At 40.6% G+C, this 18,822-nt stretch overlaps 2 long non-coding RNA genes across 5 annotated transcripts in view; one reads left to right on the top strand and one right to left on the bottom strand.

The window, feature by feature from the left end:
* Positions 1-6,650: 6,650 nt before the first annotated feature.
* LOC147758415 (uncharacterized) lies at positions 6,651-10,458 on the bottom strand. 3 transcript variants are annotated; one of them, XR_015327804.1, is made up of 3 exons: positions 10,121-10,458; positions 9,572-9,631; positions 6,750-8,497 (listed from the first exon to the last, which is right to left on the bottom strand). It is a non-coding gene; the product is annotated as an uncharacterized LOC147758415 (long non-coding RNA). The 3 variants fall into 3 exon arrangements; XR_015327801.1 differs by lacking the exon at positions 6,750-8,497 and adding an exon at positions 8,537-9,270; XR_015327805.1 differs by lacking the exon at positions 9,572-9,631 and having other exon boundaries at positions 6,651-8,497; positions 10,121-10,262.
* A 1-nt stretch (position 10,459) lies between these two features.
* LOC147758413 (uncharacterized) overlaps positions 10,460-18,822 on the top strand; it is a 98,904-nt gene continuing 90,541 nt past the window's right edge. For both annotated transcript variants that reach the window (XR_015327807.1, XR_015327806.1), the window contains exons 1-2: positions 10,460-11,899; positions 12,652-12,843. This is a non-coding gene — a long non-coding RNA (uncharacterized LOC147758413). The remainder of the gene's footprint in view (positions 11,900-12,651; positions 12,844-18,822) is intronic.

The following is an 18,822-nucleotide window of genomic DNA, read 5'->3' as shown; positions in this document are numbered from 1 at the left end:
TATTCGTGAGATGTTTGTGCTGAACGTAAAACACGAAATTTGTATTCGGATTTTAATAAATAAAAACGTGATTTTAATAAACGAGTAAAATGGGAATAACACAATTTCAATGCTATATAAGATGTTTATTGATTAATCGAGTTACCTCGGGGTAGAATCGTTCATATTCGTTAATTGGAATTTTTGAAAAGAACCTTGCGTTCTTTAAATGTTTGCGCAGTACTTGATTTCTAAGCAGTTCTTCCATGTTTCTATTCTAACCTAGCAGCCTACCGAATATCTTATTGATATAAGGGAAATGATATAGCGTATAAAAAAAATAACTGGTAGAAAAAAGGTAGTACGGGTCGTCCTTCTAGAAGAAGGATAAACAAAGCCGTGTGAAGCGAACCAGTTTAGCTGGTCCGTAAATAATGCCAGTATTTTCACTAAACAAAAAGCGTGGCGTTTACTCGTATTCTTGGTTTTTCTAAATATTTATATGGACATTTCGTTGGAGCGTACGATATCACAGTTGGCATTTACAGGTTTAGCGAAAATGTACGTTTGTTTTCACCAGGTCTCCAACTACGTAGCTTATCGAGGCCATGGCTGCCATCTTCCCTACCTAAATAGATATTTTCTTAAAGAGAGATCTTCGTAAATATATTTCCGGCAGAAATTTAAAATGGAACGCGTGAATTATGACAAATTGGTAATGATGATTAGCTTCGCCACCGCTTCAGCCATCACCACGACGAGTAAATTTTACCAGTTCGAACTGTTTGCTCGACAAGGGTCACATGATTGCACTTCACCCTCGATTAATTCACTATTTGTTTGTTGGTGTCTTTTCCCTAATGTGCTTTTATCCTGTCGTTATGGGTCTCAAAGGGCGAAAATTCCATCGATGAAGTTTGTATGAGCATACGACTTAGACATGGGGGTTCATATCAGACACGGCACAAATACTGCAGGCTGCTTACGTAGCTTTTCAACCTCGGCGAATATCAAAATAAAGTAGATATTGAAAATGTACCTTATTTGCGAAATCTCGTTTAGTACATGAAAATATTATAATGAACTTGTTTTTTACACTTGATTAATTGAATGTAAAAAAACGCTAGGCACCAACGCTGGGGAGCTAGATAACTCTTCAATGCTCCATCAATATATCGAGCTACTCAATCAACCTTAATGGGACAGTCGCTCGGTTAAAGCCACCCGCTAGGTATATTGGTTTGACATTTTGAAAAAAAATTAGACCAAACTAGTCCCTTCCTTCAAGTATGGCTAAAATGATCTACTTGCATTGATACGCTGTCTAGTTTTGGGGGTTAGAGGTTTCCTCAACGCACGCTTCTCTATTTTTGTAGATATCTTTTTAAGCCAATGATTGCATACGCTTTTGTCGTATAGGGTAGGATATTCTCAGAATTTGGATCTGATGTCAACTATTCAGAGCAATACCTCTTGTCAAGGTCTCTTTATTAGGGATGATATTCTCACTATCATACTGCCATATAGTCCTCGAGTCCGCTGTTTACTGCGCAGATCAATGTACCCATCCGTCATAAGCATGAACATGACTCTATAAAAGGCAAGCTCACGCTGGGAAGTACTACTCGTCAAAAATGCCATTTTCGTATACATGCGTTATATCATGCGCCAGTCTTCTTGTCAGCATTGTAATTATAACGTGCATATCTACGAGATGCAGATGATTCCACATTGTATTATACAGAACTACCCGTAAATATTTCACCAAATATACAAACCAAGTCGAAGTAGAGACAGGAACTTACTGGCGGTTCTAGTGCCTTTGTTTGATTACAGTTACTTAATCAACCAAAGTTGCAAAAAAGGAGCGCACCCATCACTTCTAGTTGCTACAACAAAATGCACGACGCGCAAGAGATAAAGAAACACATTGTTCGATGATATCGAATAAGCGAGTCAACTGTTGCCCATTTTATTCGCCTTTCTTTGAATAAATTAGTTCCGTATTAAAAAAAAAAGACTAGACGGTTGCCGATCGCAACGCTGCCCTTTATAGGCCTACGCAGCACGCGATCTTTCGCTGTATACGGAAGCCTACCCACTTTGGGGTGTTATGAATGCTCGGGTTGAGGTCTGGCTGCAGACTTTAGGAAGGGCTTTGTCGATTGCCGCTTTTAATTTTCTGACCTCCGTTTCTGCTCTACATACGGGATAAACTTATCAGTCACGAATAAATGACCAATCTTGTCAGCGACAAGGCTATACGCTTAAGGGGAACGTAAAATTCGAGCCCTAGCACAGAGTCATAATACAAGAGTTGGCTTCTTGGTAGATGTGTAGTATCCTGTAGAGCTGAGAAGCATACCGCGACGTAAATTTTTGACTGAATTTGTAGTTTTTTTTTTTCTTAGATATATATTAGCTGGTGTATTTACACCAAGTATCAAAAGACAGTCTCCATTAACCAAGCAACTAAATTTTTCAGGAGAAAGTGAATTATGACAGTCAAAGACTATATCCTACCCCAATTTACTTTTCAATTGTTTACTCAAAGCAATAAATCCTGCTGAAATAGGCAAAAGCGACTTTGCTTTATTTAGATGTAAGATGGCCGTTAACAGCCCGCAAAAATCACTCTAGTGTCGTCCAATTTTTCAAATGGCTTCATAAGCAATACATTTATTCTTGTGGGACAAGCTGGTGGATTTCTCTACTTAAACGTCCCTATTAAAGTGCATAAATCAGTTCGACCTATAGTTTATATTTAATTGAAAAACACCGCAGGCCATAGCCATGAAAATAGCTAGCGTAGCTTACTACTCTGACAACAGACGGAGGAGTTATTTTTACGTAGACCGGTCAAATAGGCAATAGAACGCTGCTGTTGGATTTTTTCACGTGCTCTGTCTGAATAAATCCCTTTACTCTCTTTAAACGCGGGACACTGTATGTTGACAGGCTTGCCAAGCTAGTGGCATAGATGCACGTTACTCCTTTACCTTTTTTTATTGACCGTACGCTGGAGACGTGCTTATCGACGCTAAAAGTGTGGATCGGTTGACAGTTTATTAAGTAAAACAAGTAGCAGCAGCAGCATGCAGTGACAAAAGCAGTAGGCAAGAGATGCCAGTGAATCACGAGAAAGTTTCACAGAATCTAAATCAAAGGCTAGATATACTCGACCAAATAATATGCAAGATCGAGTCAAGTGGGGGAAGTCTCGCCAAACTCGATACTATAGGGATAATAGCGATAGCGCTGCTGCACACAATATTGAGGAAACATTGGCGTGAGTCGACGCGCCTCTGTATCTACATCAACAGCGACGAGATAACAACACAAGGATTTTACGCTACGAAAAGGGCAAATTGAGAGAAGCCTGCAGCAAACGAAGACAGAACGACGCGAATCTTGAACCTGCGGGAAATTGGAAAAAAAATGTGACGGATCGCAGATTTGCAATGGTGTACCATTGCAGAAATCTGTAAGAAAAAAGGGACAAGAGGCGTTCGCGCACACAGAGAAACAGGGATGACAACAGAATAGGAACGATTTAACGTTGAAGAGGCACTTTGAGCCATGGGTAATGTACGTCGAGACAATCAGGATTCGACGGATTGCCGAAAATTGAGCCAAACCAAAGACAGCTATAGCGGACGATCAATAAAGTGGTAACAGTTATTTGGCGCATCTTGATGAAAATGTCAAAACATACAGAAATTGCTGACTTTTATCTACAGGGTTCTAAAAGTCAATATGACACGTACTACAACTGATATGTTCGTACTTCTGAAAAATTTTGGAGCGCCACAATGTAGATGTCATAACCTTTTGTACGCAGTGAACGGTTTGTCCGGAGAAATCTCGAAAGTTTCACATATATTTTGCAATGCATATATTCTGAAACTGATGAATTTAAAAGAGAAATATATCATACAGCGCGAGATAGTTTGTTTAATTATTAAGGCCCATGTGATTTCCAGAGGTAACTTGAAAATAAAGGACAGTTACAATATGCGGAATTTTGAAGATGGCCCTTTTTTTCTATTAGTAATTCACTAATGACGATATGCACCAAACGAAAACGAAAGCGCTCAGTACAGAAAACAGCAAGGAATATAAAGATCGGCGGAAAAATAACGTGCCTTTTTTGGAAATGTACCAACTGTAGAATGAAATTGTTTTTGTAATGTATAATAATGTCAATGCAATGTATATTAATAATAATAGGATCTGTTAGTACTGCTTTGACATTTATTATGTACAGCACGGATGGCGACCCTGTGCGACTGTTTGTCCAGTAATCTTTGAAAGCAAACAAGATGACGAGCTCTCGAGCTAGATAGTTTCCCGTGATATCATCATCAAGCTCCTACGTTTTTCGAAGTTTGAAGACATGATCGCGTGTCAACAGGCCTGAGCCTGTCATCGTAACTCATAACGTCTGTTAACGTTAATGTAATTGTAACCCATACACATTCGTTATCTTGTTGACAAACGGTATGAAACAAATCGAGGCTTGAGCGGAGTATTATCTTCCGCGATGCTTCGAATCTAAAGCGACAAGTTTTGGTGGTTGTTGTTTTTGTGACTACATTTGAACAATCTTTAAGTATTAGGCTGTTACTAGCAAACCCAACGGACTTTTATATTGAATATGTTTTAAGGTACGTCCTGTAATAGATCAATTCGGCTAGTAATTATTCCAATATTCTAGAGACTTGTAAGTGAAGATCGGTTAGAGTTTCTCTAAGAGAAATGAGTTTAAGAAGAAAAGAATAGTTTAATTTCTAGAATTAACGGTCAGTGGTCAAGCTTTGCTCTTCCAAGCTTACAGAACTGCAGATATTTATCAAACACTGGTAAGGACATTAGGCAAGGAAGTTTTAGGCGGAAGTATAGCACGTAAAGAGTGCAAATGTGTCAAGAACAGGATATTAAAGTGTTGAAGACCAGTGAAGAAGTGCCTCTTCGAATGTCTGGATCCGAGGAACAAGAAGGCATCGTTGCAGCCGAGGAGACACAAGAACAGTCTCAGGAGTCTAATAGCTCTGTCAGATATAACTGACATTTCACATGTAACGTGTTACATAATTACAACCCAAAATACTAAAAATATAAAAGACGAATACCCCATTATATCGAGTTCTTCAAGAAACCCACGGACCATTAACAGGGCATTCTGAAGCACGCGGAGAGTTTAGTTACCTATTGCCACGCTTCAATCACTGCCTGTACTCAGCAAAGAAATATCCCGCAGTGACTTCAACGCCCTTACTCTTCTAATCAAAGATCATGTGATTACGGGGCTGTCTATGACCTAAAGAGGGCAATTTTTGGGCAAGCATTTATCGATTTTCCAAAAGGAGAAAAATTCCGAATGGGAACGCGACCAATAGGTATAGGTTGTTCAAAAGTTACTAGAACGCTGGAAAAAGTGTTTCCAAACGTTTACTTTTAGCCGAGGCAGAGATGGAAAAAAGATGCTACATACAGAGTTGCCCTACCTCAAATGTAGTTTTATTTATTTATATAGCAGTAAAATTAACTGACTTAACTATAATGAAATACAGTCTTCAACGGGTAGCTTGCTTCGTAATATTGATCAACGAGGCTATTGGCCTAAATAGGTAGCTATAGCTAACCTACAACTATCAAAAAATGTGTAAAATTGGTATTCAGCGCGTTTGCATAATATGTGCTTACTATAGTTAGTCAAACAAAACGAGAGCGAAATAATCCTCAGGCCAACGGCAACTTGACTTCTAAAACTATCTGTATCAAAGCTACAATCAGCAGGTAGTTACAAGTAATAATTGTTTGAAGAAGCTTAGCTGGCAATCACGTATTGAGATTATATTTCATATCAGTTTTTGTAGCTGTTCGACAAAAGAAGGCCACTACATGTAGGCGCCGTAGGGTAACAAAAAACAAGTTGCCTAGCTCGCCATGTTTGTTATTGCGAACTTTCTGAAAAAAAAAGTAGAGCAATAAACTTGATCACGCCGAAGTACATTTGCTTTTGCCAGCATACTTTACAAACAACGCTTTCAATGGTTTTCCGATTCAATGGAAACATCCTTCAAACGGACTGAGCACATACACATCAATCTGACGGAAAAAGCCGTGCTTCTGATTAACTAGCTAATGGTAGATCTTTGTTGAATTCAGCTCGTGTATTGATAGAATGAATGGTATTATTACTTGCGAAAGAGCGTAGACTGGATACCTTTCCATTGCCTAGTGTCCTCGCGCTTCCGTATACATTGGGTATGAGCAATGGTTTAATAGAAACATGTAAAAGCTAAACAGATTTTGTTAAACGGATGCAAAACGCCTTATCTATCTACTGTAGCCAAATGATCAAATCATCAAGACTTCCCGTTTAGAGTAGCCTTATTTGATGCGCAAATTTGGTGGGCATGTGATTATACACAACCTAAAAAACAGACCACACTAACGTATTGAGCTTCATATCTAGATAACGTGAAGCAAAAAAGTATCAAGGACGTTGCGTTGAGTAATCTCGTATCTTGCAAAAACCAGACGTGTAGTAACGCACAAGTCACTTGATGGATGGAGAGTCTCGATCTCACACTTGTGCAATTTGCAGAAGAAACGCAAATTGTTGCAACACAACTATAATAATAACATACTTATTCTCATTATATTCTCTCAATACTCATCATAGTCTCATAATTTTATGTTAAAATGCCATAGCATTAATTCATGACTACAATGCAACAGCTAAAACCGTGACACAGGATAACACGGACGATAAGTTGGGCCAAATAGCTAGGAATCTTCTTTTGAGATCTACTGAAATAAGGATCACGCAGTTTGATGCATTACATACGACATGTTCGACGAGGCCTTTCAGGAGAGATTCTCACCGCTGTGTTTTGTTCGCAGACTTGTTATCACCGAATTTCAAAGGAACGAAAATAGTCCTTTTTAAAAATGCGCGAACCCATATGTAGTATATTCATGAGATACGACAAGGCATTGTCCATCAGCTGGATAAGATGATTAAACTATAGCCAATTGTGCCTTCAAAATATACAACTACACTATAATTAGCTCTGTAATATCCTTGCAGTACAGTGGTATAAAAATTATGGGGATAGTATTAGGGTGCTTCTACAACAAATGTGTCGTACAGGTAAGTCCAATGTTTATTTCAACAATTTGCGTATATGTTATTATTTATACAGATGCGCAATTGTTAAAAAATTTCTTTATAAACTAGCTAAACACTTTTGACTCGCCCTGTATAATAGAACTGCTGGCTCCAGGCGTACGTAACGTGGGGCATTATTTTGCAGAAATGAGTGGCCTCTCAACACCATGAATTATATGTATATATAGCGATGAATATCTTTAATATGTTTGACTATAGTTCTAGTAATGTATCAAACCAAAAGCATATTTTAGGCACTCCTTGTACTTGCTAGCTTTACATTATAAAATTCAGTAGTATCAGTGTATATCCAACGGTTCGGGATTATGGAGATGGCTGTAATAAACGAAGGAAGCTCACGATTTTGTAGTTAGTAGTACATTGCTTTAGATACTCCGGAACAGCCGATTGAGCATCCGAGAAACCGTGGGGTAAAAGAACCAATCGATGTGTCTTCGTATACTGGTTGTATTAAACTAACTGTATCTAGTGACTGTTTAAGAGGTGGCAATGGCAACAACAATGTGAAAGCAAACGCTACCCTTACTCCTGCGCTTCCATGCATTTTCCTGTACGGCCCTAAAATCTCGACTGCGGTTTCGATGAGCGGTTGGTGCTTACCGTCGGGCAACTCGGTTTCCTTAAAGGCTTCTCCCTTTCGTGTTGTTGGTTGTTGGGACGGTCACGGCATCGCCCGGACCAAGTTTCTTCAGCCATTCTGCCTCATTGCTGCTAGTCCGAGCGCGCGAAGCACAAGTAAGCTGCAGGTAGCTTGCATGATCTATTCTCCTACAGCACCGTTCGCCCTCTCTTCTATTCTTCACTTCTCTTTATTCCCGTAGCTAGCTTGCAGCAGTGAAGTCGCAGTTTAGCCTGGCAGCGGCAGATCTCACCGTGCGCTACTTTGGGCACGCAGACACGTTGACACACCGACCAACACGCACTCTGGGGCCCACACATCCCATTTGGCCACATTCCGTATTGACTCTATCGACTAAACGGGTAGATATAAACACCACTACCACCATCATCACCGCCCATGCGGCCAACGAAGCCCCTGTCGCCATGGGCTCCATCCGAGAGTTGTCCATGGAACCGAGTTGCGAGAATGCTTAAAGGGCTGGTAGATAGTAAGTTAAAGGAGCTGCTTTTCATACTCGGCCGTTTACGTTTAAGTACAAGGTACGATCGGCCCTGAATATCTAATAGGACCAGAAAATTCCTTATTAACGACCTTGCTTCACTCACGGTTGTTCATCTCGCTAAAAGCCAAAACGATCCAACAGTATGTCGATACATCGTTCATCACTTACACCTTACGCTACAGTGTATCCGCTTCTGCAACAATCAGATCGACGGTGCATCGTCTCAGCAGAAAGATCAGATTTTTTTTCTTTCTAGCTAGTTAAAAAGTTTACTCTCAAGTTTAAAAAAAATCATACCTAATATGTAGAGTTATGACAATTAGCAGAAGAACGTCTCACTGATTTGCCTACGGTAAAATAAGTTTGGTATATTTAGTAGGATTAACAAAGCTACACGGGTTCTGTTTGCTGCAATGCCCTTTGTTTAGAAAATATCACAACTACTATCAAACTAATTCTTCCACATAATATTATACAGTATAATATATTGTATTCAATTAGATAGTAATCTTCGTTGGTTGGATCTCAAAAGGGCATCTGCTGTCAGCGACGATCTAACTTATTCGCTCCTCATTTGAGCAAAATCTGAGTAACCGGTCCAAAACAGCATCTGGAGATGAGCCATCGTGGTCACAATGAAGTACCTATCGCAAAGCTATATCTGCACACTGCAAATTGTGAGAAAACCATATTACATGCATTATCGTGTGTGAGCATTTTCACAAGGGTCTGCCTTCGAAATCAGTTTACACAACTCAAGCAGGAGTAGATATGTCTACGACATTTGACACATTGCATACCCTTCTTTTTGGCCCTCATTGTCGGCAGGCATGGACTTGACGATTTTTCAAAAATACATGACAGTTCCAAGGGCAATTCTCTTCCCATTCGTAAAATTGCATTTGACGAATGTCATATTATTCAAATTTGTCACAGTGTTGCTGATTATGGGATCTCTGAAACGAACTATACAAAGATCCGACTTCAATACCGAGCTCACCGTTTTTCCGAAGGAACATGTACATATATATAAAACGATCAGAGCTTTTAGATGTACAAATGTATGATAATAAAAATGTATGATGAAATACTGACGAAGACACGTATGATAGAGTAGTCAGCATGGAGGAGTAGGTCATAAATACATGCGCATCCTCAGTCCGTATGCCAGCATATTTCCTCACTACCTAAACCATTCTAAATAAATCTATTGCACCGCATGGAATATTTTATCGACCTTGTACTATCTGTTCTACTTACTGTTTACCTTAACTGACTGATGTGCATACGTCTGTCAGTTAGAGGTACACCTGCATCCGTTATGCTTCTGTAATAAATCGTCAATACAAGTAGCGAGTTTATATCAAATATTAGCTTTTTTTTCGTAATACAGCACCGTAACATAACAGAGCAATACACCGTGTAGGACCTAGCTTAATGCCCAGCCGAAACCGTGAAAATTCGAAATATCTTTTCTCTCATTTTTTAATATCCTGTCTTTCACACATTTGTATCGCACTCCTGAGATGGCAGTAGGACAACGACTGTCGTCGCGGAGGCATAAGCCGTATTTTCCAACGAACAATCCACTGTCCGCGTATGAAAATACATAACGTACAGGATTATTCGACTGCTACGACGCTTGGCTTGTCCGTTAGATCGAGCCAATAGCGAATGATTAGGAATGAAGTAGTGGATCATAACGCTGGCTGTAGTATATGATCAGCGTGGGCCTGCCGAGTCTCTCAGCCAAGGCCTCCTCGTTTGCTTGCTGCCACGCTGAGTCAATCCAACCACAAAGTGAAATACCACTTACGTATCTTACTGAATTACGCTCGCCACCATCAGCGCCGACGCCGTTCGTCGGCCTGCCAGCCTGCTTGCCTTTGACGGGTTCCTTCGGACTGAAGCACTCACCGGAGCTTTCGGAGTTTCGAGGCCGTTTAACCGATACGATATCGGCTAGCCAGCCCATCGTTCATCGCCGCTACGTGAATCAGCCTCTCACAGTTGAAGGAGCTTTCTATACGTATGCTTGTGTGTATATGTAAGCTTGTGTGCAATACCGTATCTCTCGCGAAGGGTCTACCTGCCAGTAAACTAAGGCATCTCTTATCGTCGATCTGAAAGACTAGAAAAAGACTGGCATACTGCAGTCGTTGAGTGGTTAAACCGACGCCCGAGCAGGCTGGGTGCTGGCGGGCCGTTTACTCTAGCAACCACATCGTTGCTTCGTTAGCACTGCTGCTACGATATTTCATTTGCAACATATGGCCGGCAGGCTGGCCTATCAGCAGCCGTTCATCGACTGCTAAAACTACCACATCTGCCGTTGTTTCTGCTGCCATTGCTAGTTCTACTGATATTAAACGTTTTCATACAGGAGAGCAAAACGGAGGCGTGGGGTTTACGACGTGTGCTGTGGCCAGCCTGCTTCTCAGTCAAGCAGATGCAACGCAAATGTTTCTATTATGTGTGTATAATAGCTATTGTTCACGCAGTTGTGCGCTTATCACCACTACTCTCCTGTCTTGAGCTGTTTAACACATAGTGTATAATATAGCCTTGACATGATCGAGTGTCGGGAGAAGAATTGGCTTTCCTTTCATGGAATCACACACACAAGGCCAATAAATGATGAAAAGTAACCAATAGAAAATGCACTACTTGCACAATTCTTAATGTTTGTGTTCGGCATGGAATATTAGAAATCAAATATAGACCTTTAAATCACATTAAAAAAAAAAAATAAATAAATAAATTTCTCGTTTTTCGTTGTATAGCAACTCTTTTACCGATTTGATATTTAAAATCTACCTATTTTGTGTATATGTTTTCAAGTGACTGATACCATGCACGAAAATAGCAGCATACGTTTGTTTTAACATTATTTCTGCCACGGCCGCCCATGACCAAACCATTTCCCTTAGCTAATAGAGAAGCACTATACGTGTTCGCCTAAAGTATTCATAAACATTTCCGCGCTTACCGGTCGATTAAATTATCTACCGAATGTCCCTGTCTCCGTAAGTCTATTTGGCTGCAAGTGAATCTTTTAGCCCACTTTAGCTAATTCTGAATGTTATCAGAGAACCTGAACGCAACGCCATGGAAACGAACGAATCAATCTAAGGACTACTTGATCATTAATAGTTGGAGTACTTTAAAAAAATGTGTTACGTTTCAAAAGTGCTTTGCCTTTAATTAATGCTTATAACTTCCGATTTATGAAAAATCGGAAATAACGTAAGATCTCTTTGTCGCGATACGATGAGAAGTGCCCAATTGAGTATCAAGAAACTCCACCAAGGTTATCATTTTGACTATTGCTTCGGCGAAAGCAACCTTTCCCTTTGTGCTAGATGAAAGTAGCCTTTAGTCTCGTTTACTAGAATCTACTGTCCTATAACTGTTTGAGATTAATCCTCAGAGTTTTCTGAAAAAAAGAAAAAAAAAACTATCGGCAAATCACACAATAGAGATATTATTGTGGATGAAATGTATGCATGTATACTGACTCATGGATTTCATGGACCGTCTTGCTATGGCTTACCGAAAGAGAGGTTGGCTTCAACAGAATTGTATTTCTCCGTAAGTGAGTATCGGCATGCAGCAGTGTTTGTAAGTTTTATGTCTAATATTGCGAATCGCGGCGTGTTGATAGGGGCCATAAAATTCTGCATTGACATAAAATGAATTTTTCCGCAAAGATCTGTGTGTGTTGTACATCAGGCGTGACCTAATGAAATAAGGCTAAAGTATTGCCATGTGTCGATTACCTTAGCAATATCATCGACGATATTTGTTAAAGATATCAGAGTTTTGTGGCTGCTAACCGCTTTAATAGACTCCATACGACTGCATATATTGGCATTCAGTCAACCCTGACATTCAGTAAAAATGCTATATTGCTTCCAATCAATTTCTATATGTCATATGTAGCATCAAGCAATGGGACTATTTTTCATATAATAATAAAAACGGAAATATTATCCTGTCGTAACATGCGAAGTACTATTCCATCAGTGGCTTTTAACTCACAACTGTCTAATCCTTTCAATATACCTTAGCATAAAATAGTATGTAAAGATACTTGGATAAAATGTTCCTGAAAAGTGCCAAACAGTTTCAAACTCAAGGTCATGGTAAACATCTGTGAGCAATTATTAAGTGTATTTTATCAAACATGACTCTCAACTATATAAATATAAGAAATTCACTGTTAGATATATATATATATATATATATTGACTGATATAATACGAAGAAACAAAGGCACTAAAGATAAAAAATGAAGTGACTTTAGATGATGACAGGAGATTGAATTTGAGAAATAACTTATTACAGAGACGACTTTTATCCCGGCTCTGTACCCGACCTGCCGTGCGCGGATGATGCTCCTACATCGAACTTGATTCAAACAACTATCGGTCTGTACATCATATATTGAAGCTCAAGCATGAACCACTTTAATGATATTAATACCACTGAGGCATCTGGGACAAAAAACAGAAGGCAGTCATCATCTGAAAAAAAGGCGTAAGTAATTACATTTTATTCCACTGTCAATACTTTTTTCCAGTTTTGATCTTCATTTGTTCGATCCTTTTTCCTGCCTTGGCATAGGGATGTCCAAACATGATTGAGGATTCCGGTTTTGGCTTCAGTGTTTATCAAGTTTTCGTATTCGTCAATGTGTGTTTAGCTGCGTGAGTAGAGTACATTTCTCGGAATCGGCCCACACAAATAATCTTTTTAGGACCGATGCAGATCCATGGGGTATGTGTATTCCACGAAAGAAATACGCGCATATATACAGATGCTTAGCTAGTGGATCCTATGCAAAGGTCATACGAAGCGGATAAAAACCAACATGTGGTTCCCTTTTCCTTTTAAAGCCCATTCAGTTTTACCGATTGCTGGCATCCAGCACCATTTGCTACCAACCCTGTACGGAAGAATAGACGGTATTTCGCTGATCAATCTACGGCAAACAAAAAAGCCAACTTGTTGAACATATTATTAAAATACAATGTTTCAATCACCCGAAACTGGCTTCTATATACTATTACAACCCTATTAAAGTTGAGATGAGTCAATCTAATTAATGTAGACCTTTTTTCGTAAAGACATTTCGCTACACTTTGACCGTCAATAGGATTTTCACCCAAAATATCATCTTCAGTTCAGAAAGCTCAGTCGTCTTAGATGTAATATGTCCTGCCTTAAAGGACAGAAAGGTATTCGAATTCATTACGTAGCTACCCGAAATGCGTAAATGTTTATACTGAAATGCCATGGAGAAGATGTTTGTAGACTGAGATCTTGCACAACGGGGCAAGACAAAAGCAATCAGAAAAAAGTTTTACATAGTGGCGTAGCAACTAATGCCAGGAATTGAACTAGGGAAAAGTAAGTGATGACGCAACGCGTGAAAAGTAAGTCGACAAGGCACAACACAAAGACTGATGCAATGATGATGTTGCTGGATTGATTGATAAGCTAAGAAACGGAGCCGGAGTATATGGAGCTCAGAGATTCCAAAAAAGCATAAAAACAGGGGAGGCACGGATTCTGAAATTTTGAATCTGGCACGTAAAATAGAGTTTCATAAAAGTCAGGGTTGCTGAATTCGATAACCATGGTCACCTTCCGAACCACTACACAATAAAATCAGAAATGACTAGAGATTCACAGATAAATATTTTGAAGAATACAGAACCTGGGTGGAAAACGACAGAAACCATAGGATTATCTGGGGATCAGTCGAGCGATCTGGTTTGTCCAGAGAAATTGCAATGAATTGATGGAAAATAGAATTGTCGATCTATACCCAGTACTTACATAGGATTAGCGATGCCGGGACACTAAGGTGAGATCGGGAGCGTTTAAATCAGCATTATGGCATTATCGGGTCTGATAACTATGTTATTGTTTTTCATGTAAACACCGGAGGGCCTACACGGAGCAAAAATAAAATGGGACCTGGCATCGCACTCTGGCCGATGACGCTCTTGAAAAGTCGGGCAGAAATCAATAGAACGCCTGAGCGGTTGACTTTTAATTGCCTAATCGTTACGTCATGTCATAAACAAATTATAAGTGTCGCCAAAGAATCGAAGACGGTATAAAAAGAACGGACGTAGTGATAATAGGTGTGTAACAGCTAAGTAAGATTTACTAGGATTTTTCCCTTGCAAATGGAAGTCATAGCAGCTTTTGAAAATGCAACAAGGGGCGGACAAATAGGGAACGAAAAGTTGTATGTAAGCGTTTATAAAGCATCTAGCAAAAAAATTCTACTAAGTTTTGCAGAAGTCGCCACAGCTGCCTTCACAGCTAGCCCTACAGATGCCACAAGGTCTCACAGCTAAAACAGGTTCTATGGGATAGTAGAGAAAAAATGAAGGTAGAGGAGCAGAAGCCTATGTTGGGATCTATTCCCTTCGATCGGGACAGTATAAAGTGCCGAGGTGATGATGAGGAGGGCGCGTTGGTGCGGCTCTTGATGGCGTCAGCATAATTGGGAATTTATAATTACCCAGTTAAGAAACTTCAAACTATTTCAAGCCATGCGTAAAAAACTATTCAGGTTTTTTATAACAGTTTTATAAAATATTAGCGAATGATACTAAATGCCTTTGGGAGGGATTTTTAATGATAAAATGCTTATAAACTGCACGAACAAGGTCTGAACACAACATATTAAATTGAGGGGTCCACTGCAAATCCTAGGCTTCCCTTTTCAGCCTGTACTAGTTCAAAAATAGCGCAATCCTACGCGGAAGTGTATATCATCAGATTCGTCAAGTAATGAATGGCCAGAAATGGTCGCCCTCAAGACTCGGTAGTTAGAGATGAATGGATTTTTTGTAATTCGCGGTATTAAAGGTTCTAAGAACGACCGAGATATGAGAGGGGGAGGTTCTACGTATGTGGGAATGCACGTGATAACAAGTAATAACGTAGCGGTTTGTCAGGTCGAAGATGTTAAAAGCTCGAGATCTGATTGTCGTGAGCAGCTTACGTCCGATGAAACGTGGTCAAGACATGTACCACAGTCAAGCCTTATGGCAATATTAACTAAGGAAAAAAAATCTGGTGCAAAATTATTCCTTACTAAACATCATTCACTGGAGTTTACAGACTGAGTTCAAATTTTTCTAGAAGGAAGGTTATGCGGCTAGTGGGAACTAGTGCTGAGTCGGAGTTAACAACGTGCGTTAATGATCCTTTGGATAGGCACGAATTATTGCCCTTACGTATCGCAATTAAATCTTGAATAAAGTTTCTTCCAAGTAAATAAATGGATGGGAGTGGTTCGAAATTATAGGCCATTACGGGAGCGAATAACTACTCTGCCATTCTGTGTCTGGGATAAAATCGTTGACAATGTAAGTGGCTAGCCACGTCCCGGTAAGGTAGCATTCATCGAGTGCAAAGAGAATTTTAAAGGGTGTTTAATTTTTTACGACCGCTTACCTATCAGTATTAACGTAAAACAAAGTATCAATCAACCCTCTATTCTTAGCCCCTACGTCTATATAAAGAGAGTTATCCGGCAAAAGTATATTTAATATATTGCACGTAGCTGATTAACTTTCATATAATATCTCGTCTCCTTTTTGAGCACCGAATGACTGCATTTTAAATGTGTTGGTAACACGAGTAGTCCTCAGTTTGACTGAGCATCTCGATATAGCACAGAGTTTTGTAAAAAAGCTGCCACAACACGTGCAGCACATATACACCCAATATCCTAGACAACCTACAGTGGTAACGCGACCTATACTGTCAAGAAGACATCGGTTAAATTCGACTCAAGGTTGTTTATGGGAATTCTGGTGAACCCCCGCCTTCCAGATTTTTTTGAAGGACGTTGCCAACGTTAGTCGTGCCTTGCGCATTGTCCAATAATCGGAAACGTTTGTTGATATCCTTAGCGTAATACATGATATTGTGGAAGTGAATCGAGCGTGAGCAGGATGCCTATATTACAAAAACCGGCGAAAGGAGGACAATCAGCAGAGACAACAAGCTTGAACATTGAGTAGCCTGCTTAGCCTATGCAGTGCCAGCCTGGCAGCCACTGTTGTCTTCTACTGGCCCGGCATCCTTCCCCTGTCGCGTTATAGGTTGGTGGCCATGCCGTTAGTCGGACTACAAAATATTGGAGCTCACACTAAACCAAGAAACTGGCTATTTGAAACAGAGACGGTAGTCATTGCGACGCTGTATAGAGGTAGTAGCAGCGCTCATTGTACGTTGCATTTTGCCCTTTTCTTCTTTATGTATTCCTTGTTGCGGCCTTTAGCCCCCCTGTGGCCGACCATGCTATAAAGCCAGGCCGGTCCGTTACGGTGTTTGAGATGTTACCTGTTTTCTTAGAGTCTACAAACGGCAGGTCGACACAAGCCCGACAATAGCGGGGGCTACTAGCTCTGATGCGGGCCGCCAGTGGTCGAGATGGGGCGGTGGCCGCAGGACAGAAATGGTCGATTCACGAACAAAGCTGGGGTGTCCCGAACTAAGCCAGAGTCCTTCAGGGAGCACTTCGGGCGTAGAATCCAATGGTCTGACGAGTGCGCGAAGGACCGTAGAAGTAGAAGGACATCATTTGGAAAATTTCCTCGTCATGGGTACTCAGTGGCCCTGAGTTCACTATTGTGTCGACGGCCAACGGCTGGCTGTCGCGCAAGCGGTTGTTAGTACTGCTGCCGTTTCCTTGGACCGGTCGGGTACTGTGCTAGGCTGTAGGGGTGGCAACGGACGCCAGGGATAGAGCAAAATGGAAAAATAACCTTCAATCGGGTGGTGGAGACCGTATTTCTTACTACGATAAACGAAAGCGAAGGTGGTTGCCGCATACTCCGTTTCCATGGTTGGGATCTTGCCTGTCTCCCACAACCCTCAACTGCTTGCTGTACTAGAATTCGAAGCAAACTGACTCCCCTAAACACGAGCAGTAAAAGTCTCCTTCGCATGCTCCAGCCTGTGGCGCAGAGCTCACTATGACGGACTATAACGGCCAAGGCTGCGTTACAAAGTGCAATGGCTTTGGCGATCCGAATAGCAGGAATAGAAGCAGGTTTGCGTACTACAGTAGCAGTGGTAGTACCACTTTGATGGAAACAAACCTATTCTACTACTACTGCCTTGGGTAGGCAAAAAGTCGTTCTTGATTAGGAACGCACGCTCAAATATAGTTTCAATTTTAGGAGAAATACCAGGTGCCTCTTCCGGAATATATTGCTGAACTTCTTTCCTTTCGTAGAGCTCCTCAGTCCCACTATCTGACCTAACAGAAAAAAACTCAACCCTGGCGGACGGAGCCCGCCAGGCCTACTCGGCGAGTGGCATGGGCTGATGGTTGGGACCAGACCCTGCCTAGGCCAAATATGTGAATGGATTGGTAAGTTAATACTTCAGGCAAACCAGTGAATGGTTTGTTGTTTCTAGAAGTTGAACTTGACTTCATATTAAAAGATTTCTGGGTACATGCTTCTTAGATTAGTCGCATTTCTCTAAATATACTTAAACAAAAATTGACACATTAAACACAATGCAAGACTATATGCGCTAAATATGTCTTCTATCGGGACCCTAATATAGGTAGATCCTAACCAAGAATAATACCAGTTTTCATTAGCCCTGTCTGTTTAAGCCATCTATAAGTGGTGAAAGCCTATGTTCCGCGACTCTAACTAGGTTCTCCTGCAATGCAACGCACGCGTGTACCATGTGTTGCCGCTTTGCTAAGGCGCTGAGTTGTCTCGAATTTAAAAGGAGGATCATAAAGCAATAGCTTTTCGTCATTTGTAGATACTCATCCCTTATTAGCTGCACTGAATTTTCTCTTCTGTTTACAAGAGACTGCAATTAAACCTGAGTTCCACTGGAGAAACAAGATGAAAGATTCGACGGTGAGCATATTCAATGAATTTTCTGGGTTATGTTTAAATCATAGGATACAGCAGCTATTACTCGCAGGTACCCGCGTGTCACGCAACCATATTCCAGGTACTATAAATAAATACAAGCAAAAATTGAGCATTTTCAAGTTATAAGTTTTCGTTCTATTATCTACTACGGAATGCGCTCAACCGTCTATGATGGTAGCAATGGTACACTAGGTTTTACGTGATAGCTTGTTTTCTTTCCCTTCAGTCTATCGTAGTGCTTTTGTGTGGTACGACGATAGTTGTTTTCTTTATGGTGGAAGGGTCTCAATTATCCATCGGCGAATCGTGTCCCCCCATTACACTGAACCGCTTCCTGGCACGGCAAGCGATGCTGAACCAGCGAGCGAATGCAAACACCCCCCTAGTTGTCCTTTCTTGAAAGGGCGTGTCTTTGGCCTGCGATCTTAAAGCTCGTTGCCCATTGTGAAACATGCCGTTGAACCCTAGTTGCACTGCCTGCTTAGATTCCTGTATGTTCAGACTATTCTTAACATTGTGGACTACCCAGCCAACATGATATTGTTACACTTTATAAAAGGAGGAATTATAAATATGT

Source organism: Varroa destructor, unplaced genomic scaffold (assembly GCF_002443255.2).
Source record: "Varroa destructor unplaced genomic scaffold, Vdes_3.0 BEIS01000001.1, whole genome shotgun sequence".
Taxonomy (NCBI): Eukaryota; Metazoa; Arthropoda; class Arachnida; order Mesostigmata; family Varroidae; genus Varroa; species Varroa destructor.
This window is presented reverse-complemented; position numbering and strand designations above follow the sequence as displayed.